Below are 6,326 nucleotides of genomic sequence, written 5' to 3' on the forward strand. Positions count from 1 at the left end.
ATGAACATGCCTAGACAAAATATTGTGACCATCATTTTGCATTACTTTCTTTTGCATGGAACCTCACAGCATTTCTTTTAAGTATGCTCATCACAAATACATATTTGTAAAGAAATCCACCATTTAGGATTTTACATCCAATCTTTATTAAAGTGACACTTCTGAATGGCAGTGCAAATACAGTGGGGTATAGAAAAGAATCACCCCCCTTTTAAATAATCAAATTTTGTTGCTTTGCAGCCTGAAATGAAGACAGACAAAAATAATTTGTGTTTTATTCAGCTGTATTTACAACTTATAACATCCAAGTGAAAGATATAATACCAACTTGTCAGAAAATAAAAAAATTACAAATAAAATAAAAAAATCACTGAGTTGGAAAAAGAATCACCCCCCTCCTAAAAATGACTTGTAAACCCAACCAGGTGTAGTTAATCACTTTCTCAATAGCACACAAAGCCAATTGACTTTCAAATGTGATCAGCTGTGGTCATTTTGATTAGCTTAGCATGAAACACGTTTTCCTGAAGCATTTCAGTCCTTGGTAGTGCAACTGAAGAAAACAATTAACTATGGGCACTGTCAAAAGATAAAGGGATAAAGTTGTGGACAGGCACAAGTCAGGAGATGGATACAAAAATTACAGAATAGGCTTTATCAGTGCCTAGAAGCACAGTGAAGTCTATTATTGAGAAGTAGAAGGTATTTGGTACAACACAGACCCTCCCTGGGTCAGGACGTCACTCCAAACTGGATGAAAGAGCCAGGAGGAAACTGGTCAGAGAGGCTACCAAGAGGCCTACAGCAACTCTGAAGCAGTTGCAGGAATTCATAACAAAGAGTGGTCATTGTGTGCATGTGACAACAATATCACAAATTCGCCACAATTGTGGCTTGTATTGGAGGGTTGCAAGAAAAAAGCCACTCCTCAAGAAAGGCCACATGCAGCCAAAACGCACCTTGAAGATTCTAAGGCCACGTGGAAAAAGGTGTTATGGTCAGATAAAATTAAATTATTTGGCCTCAACTCCAAATTATATGTCTGGCGAAAATCCAATACAGCTCACCATCCAAATAACACCATTCCAACAGTAAAGCATGGAGGTGTTAATATCATGTTATGGGGTTGTTTCTCTGCAGCAGGGACTGGAGCACTTGTCAGGATAGAAGGAAAAATGGATTGGGCAAAATACTGTCAAATTCCTGAGGAAAATCTGCTGTTTTCTGCCAGAAAGTTGTCAATGGGAAGATTTACCTTCCAACATGACAATGACCCAAAGCACACAGCAAAACTGACTACACAGTGGTTGAAGGAGAAAAAGGTGAATGTCCTTGCATAGCCTAGTCAGAGCCCGGACTTAAACCCCATTGAAAATCTGTGGAATGACTTGAAGACAGCAGTCCACAAACGATCACCATCAAATTTAACTGAACTTGAGCAGTTCTACAAAGAAGAGTGGTCAAATATTGCAACGTCTAGGTGTGCAAAGTTAGTAGAGACATATCCCAACAGACTAAAGGCTGTAATTAAAGCAAAAGGTGGTTCAACAAAATACTGACACAAGGGGATGATCCTTTTTCCAACTTTTTTCTGACATGTTGGTGTCTTTCACTTGGATGGCGCACTGAGTAAATACAGCTGAATGAAACAGAAACTGTGTCTGTTTTCATTTCTGGCTGCAAAGCAACAACATTTGATTATTTTAAAGGGGGGTGATTCTTTTCTATACCCATTGTATAGAGGTCATGAAGTTAATTTTCATATTTTGTCTAGTCTACAGTATACGTTTGATAACTTAACATTTTCTCTTATTTAGCAGACACTCCTATCCAGAATAACATAGAATTACTCTATAAATTATGATGTGCCTCATGTTAGGATGTAACAATTTGGAGCAATTCGGGAGATACTTCATTGTCATTCACTGTTAAAATACCATCTTAATTCAAGTCAAGTTTTTCCTTCATGTCAGCACTTTTGGTGGAAGCATCAAGCATTTCATAATAGTCATTGTGAAATTGCAACATTGTGGTTGTTCATACTGAGCAACAGTCAGGTGGCTTTATTACACATTAACAGAGAGATTAGGAAGCAACATTTAACACAAGTTCAAATTCAGCCAATTTCCTGATTCAGTTCTGTTTGGTGGTAATGGTTTCTCTTCCCCAAACAGGTTCCTGTTGTGTTAACATAGCTTAATATTTATCGACTGTCTGGATTTTGTGGCATGAACAATTTCAAGGTTAAGTGTGTAATGATCTTGGATCATGAGGTTTAGCCACAATTAATTTAATTTGTTAAAAAAAAGTACAATCTTATGTGTACTATAAATCAGTAAAATTATAGTTATATCGGACCTGGCTGACTTTGCTTGTCTTATAGTTTTAAATGATTCTGTATAGTGTAACATTTAACACAAACAATAAACTAGTAATAAAAATAGAGGAGGTTGACAGATGTAAGCAATCTGGTTCCAGCTTGACCCCTAATATACCAGGTGTTATATTAAAATCTCAGATCTTTACAAATGCGTATTGTTGAGGGATTATGATTAGGAGACTACGGTTCAAATTTGTGCCACTTGGTGGGAGTATTGGTCACTGATATTATGTTCACAATGCATCTCATCCTATTGGCCACTGATATTAACTGCAGAAGAAGAGTGCCTGGGTGACACCATACCAGGCCTACCCGTCCAAGAATATTCTATGACCCCAACATAAACATTTTCTAATTTCCCTGTACTTTTGATCCCAACATGACACCCATGACAGTAATATACATCAAAGTTGACAAATTATGTATGGCTGAGATTTGATTTCTACAAATTAACACAATTCTAATTTAATATATAAACATGAACAAATCCCCCCCGCCTCCAATCCCTCTCAAATAGTCTTTGATAGGCTATCATTAATGATAAATTCTACAAGTGGAACCCAGTTGAATTGCAGCAACAGCAGTGTAAATCAAAACCAACTCTCCAAAAGCCTAGCCAGATAAAGTATGTTTTATAATGAACATTGTGTAGATATACGGTTTCTCTTATCAATAGATTTTGAAGGACAATTTCAATATTTTGCATCTGTATTTTTTATATGAATGTTGTAGTAGCCTTGAAAAGCTGACTGACCCTGCAGTAAACACCATAAGCAGTCGATTTGGGCCCCCAACCGCTAGGGAGCCCCTGACCTCTAGGGAAGAGGGGGCTTCAAATTACATTTTGCTTAGGGCCCTAAAAGGCCAGCACTGTTTGCATGTTTGAAAGTACACAATGTTAGATTCTGTTCATTTTTGATCCATGAAAAAAAATTATAAACCCGGGAGTCAGGGGAGAATCTTCTTTATTAGCGCAATTCCAAGATGTTGGTTATCTTTAGGTCTTACATGTTCTCCAATAACTACAAAATTAACACAGTCTTTTATGACAGAACACATGAGGCGGTCAGTGACAATAGCCAACCATTAGGCAGTCTATAATCTTCCAATAATACCCTTGTATGGTAGGTTCCAACCTCCCATATTGTCCATGGATCTTTTCATAGAGTCCATTGAGCCGCGTTTCCACCAAACGTACCCAGAACGTTTAGTCCCAGGAACTACTTTTCAAGGAACTAAAAGGTTCCTTCAGCCCATTGATGTGTGCGTTTCCACTGCAGTCTAAGGACCTGCGAAGATTAGGCAAAATAGTCCACTGATACATGTTCTCACGCTGACGTATGCACTGTACACCATACAAAGTGACACTGCAACAGCACAGTAACCATGGAGGAAATTCAAGTTGTGCTGCTGTTGGTCGTTATTTATTGGATTTTATTCGCTATTTCTGAAATGTATGAGCTATTGTAGATATTTTTCGTTCTTTATCTGTTGTGATTTAATAAATATTTCAGCAGTAAGTGAGACAGTGTGGGAGTTCTTCTGTTTTCAGATTTACACAAACAGCCACTACACATTTAGTTCCACAACTATTTATCTCCAAAAATGTAGGTGCATTATACAAATGTGCAAAAGACAAGTATGAATAATAACTAACAACACATTTTTTTAAGCTTCTCCTGGCACTGTTTCTCGTTGTGAATAATGTTCAGCCCATCTTGAAAAATGTGTGGTTCCTGGGTAAAGTTTCTGTGGTGGAAACACGGCTCAAGGCAGTCACATGTACTGTTAACAAGAGGTATTGACCAGATGTATGGATAGGATGTGTGATTACACACTTGGTCCCCCTAAAAACCAGGGACCAAGTGTGTAATTTTGGTGTTCTGATAGAGTCAGACCTCACATTTAACAGTCATATCAAAGCGGTAACCAAAACAGCATTCTATCATCTTAAAAATTTAGTCAGAATCAAGGGCTTGGTGTCCCAAAAAGACCAAGACCATCCATGCTTTTATTTCTAGTAGGGCTGTAATGGCCTCAGACTGTAAAACAGCAGCAGCTCATTCAAAATGCTGCTGCTAGAATGTGAACCAGGGCCGAGAGAACAGAGCTGTTAGAAATCAGCGGTTACGTATAGTGGTCAAATTATGTAGAACCTGTATCAAATCAAGGGAGGGGTTTGCTCAAGTTTATTGGAAAATTGCAGCACAGATGTCATTCGGGGAATGTTCCATTGTCTTCTCACTGTAAAGATAGTTGCCAGCTAGCCTATACATTAAGGGCGTTTTTACCTAGCACAGATCATATTTCTAGGAATCAACCCCCATGCCAGACGGTCACTGTAAACATTCCTGTGGTTATCAGAGCGCAACCTACAGAGAGAATCTAAACAAAGAGGTTTCTGTTCTCATTATCTAGGCACATTCACTTCCAATGAAACATACATTCACATTGTAATTGTTAATGCTCAGATTCCACACTCCCCCCTATCAAACATTTAAAGAAAAACATTACGTGTTTGATAAAACATTACAAGTACAATTCAATTCCTAATGAAAAGAAAAGGCCTATACACTTATGTTACAAATGACTAAGACGAAGCAACAAAAGGAGTATCTGACCAATCAGGTCTTATTGTTCCTCAAATGAAAATGAATGTAAACAAGACAATTGACACACCACACTCCGACACATAACTCAATGTATGACAGTCATCAATCCCATCCCCACCTCAGATTATAAGGGTCGAGAAACATATTGACATCAACAGGCTATTATTAGTGTTAACGGTGTTCAGCAGAAAATCTGACAAAAACATGACATCATGATGAAACATTCCCCCAAGTCCATTGAACAATCAAAAAACCCCTTGTCCGTATCATGATCCATGCTACAATATCATACAAAAGAAATGCATATCCTGTTGTACCTGTGAAAGGTTCTACCTTAGGGAAAACGTCTACCTTTAATAGGGGACAAGTAACTATCCAAACATACCATGATAGCCATCATAATGTAGATCATCACAAATAAGACCAAGTCCAATATTGAGATTGTCATCGTACAGAGGTTCCCACCTGTCTTGCAGTTAATTTAGGAAAATCTTAGATTGTAAGGAAAGAAGTCAGTGTACAATCAAGTCTCCTTCAGTTCTTGTCTTCATTTTTCTTTGTCTTGCATCAGTGATGAAAGTTCCAATATCAGTTATTGCAGTCAGTGTGATGTGGACCCAGCATTGCCTGGTTGTCCTAACAAGTCAGTGTACGTGTATAATGGAACAGTGAGTTTCCAACACTTCACTAATTCAAGATTAACACCACAACAGTGTCTCCCACTGTGTTGGGACCACGTGACCTTTCCAGTCAACTGGCCTGTGGTACTCTGACCTGTAATATGTGGAGTTCTTCTGGAGGTGGATTCTCATTTCATCTCGCTGTTGATGATTCGTCTAGAAATGGAGCATGAAGCCAAGTGATCTGACCCTGGCATCGTTCTGCCATGTGAGTGGTCAGGAAGATTTGGAATAGATTCAACCAGTGTGGTTGTAGAAATCCTTCTTGAACATGTTGCTGTTACTCACACACTCAGTTGTCTGTGTCCAATCAGTGACATGATGTACCATCAGAAAAGGGGTTGTGATGTCCTGATCTGTTGAAAGTATAACTGCAAAACAACGATTAGTGTGGTTCAACAGTCCATCGGCCTTTCATCCACTGGGTATGGTTCCGTCAACTCCCAACAATGAAGACAATAGATCAGTCCTGGAAATTTGTGGATCTCAAAAGTTCCATCATCAGTGAGCCATAAAAGTCTATGTCAAATTTCCTTTTCCATACAGAACTGGCTTGGTTGCTTGTGGTACATTAATGCCCAATAGCAATTAGCAGTGGAATAAGTTGTCAGACTTGACTTAGCCAAATCAGAAATTGTTATATCTATTCTATTA

This window comes from Esox lucius, chromosome 2 (assembly GCF_011004845.1).
Source record: "Esox lucius isolate fEsoLuc1 chromosome 2, fEsoLuc1.pri, whole genome shotgun sequence".
Taxonomy (NCBI): domain Eukaryota; kingdom Metazoa; phylum Chordata; class Actinopteri; order Esociformes; family Esocidae; genus Esox; species Esox lucius.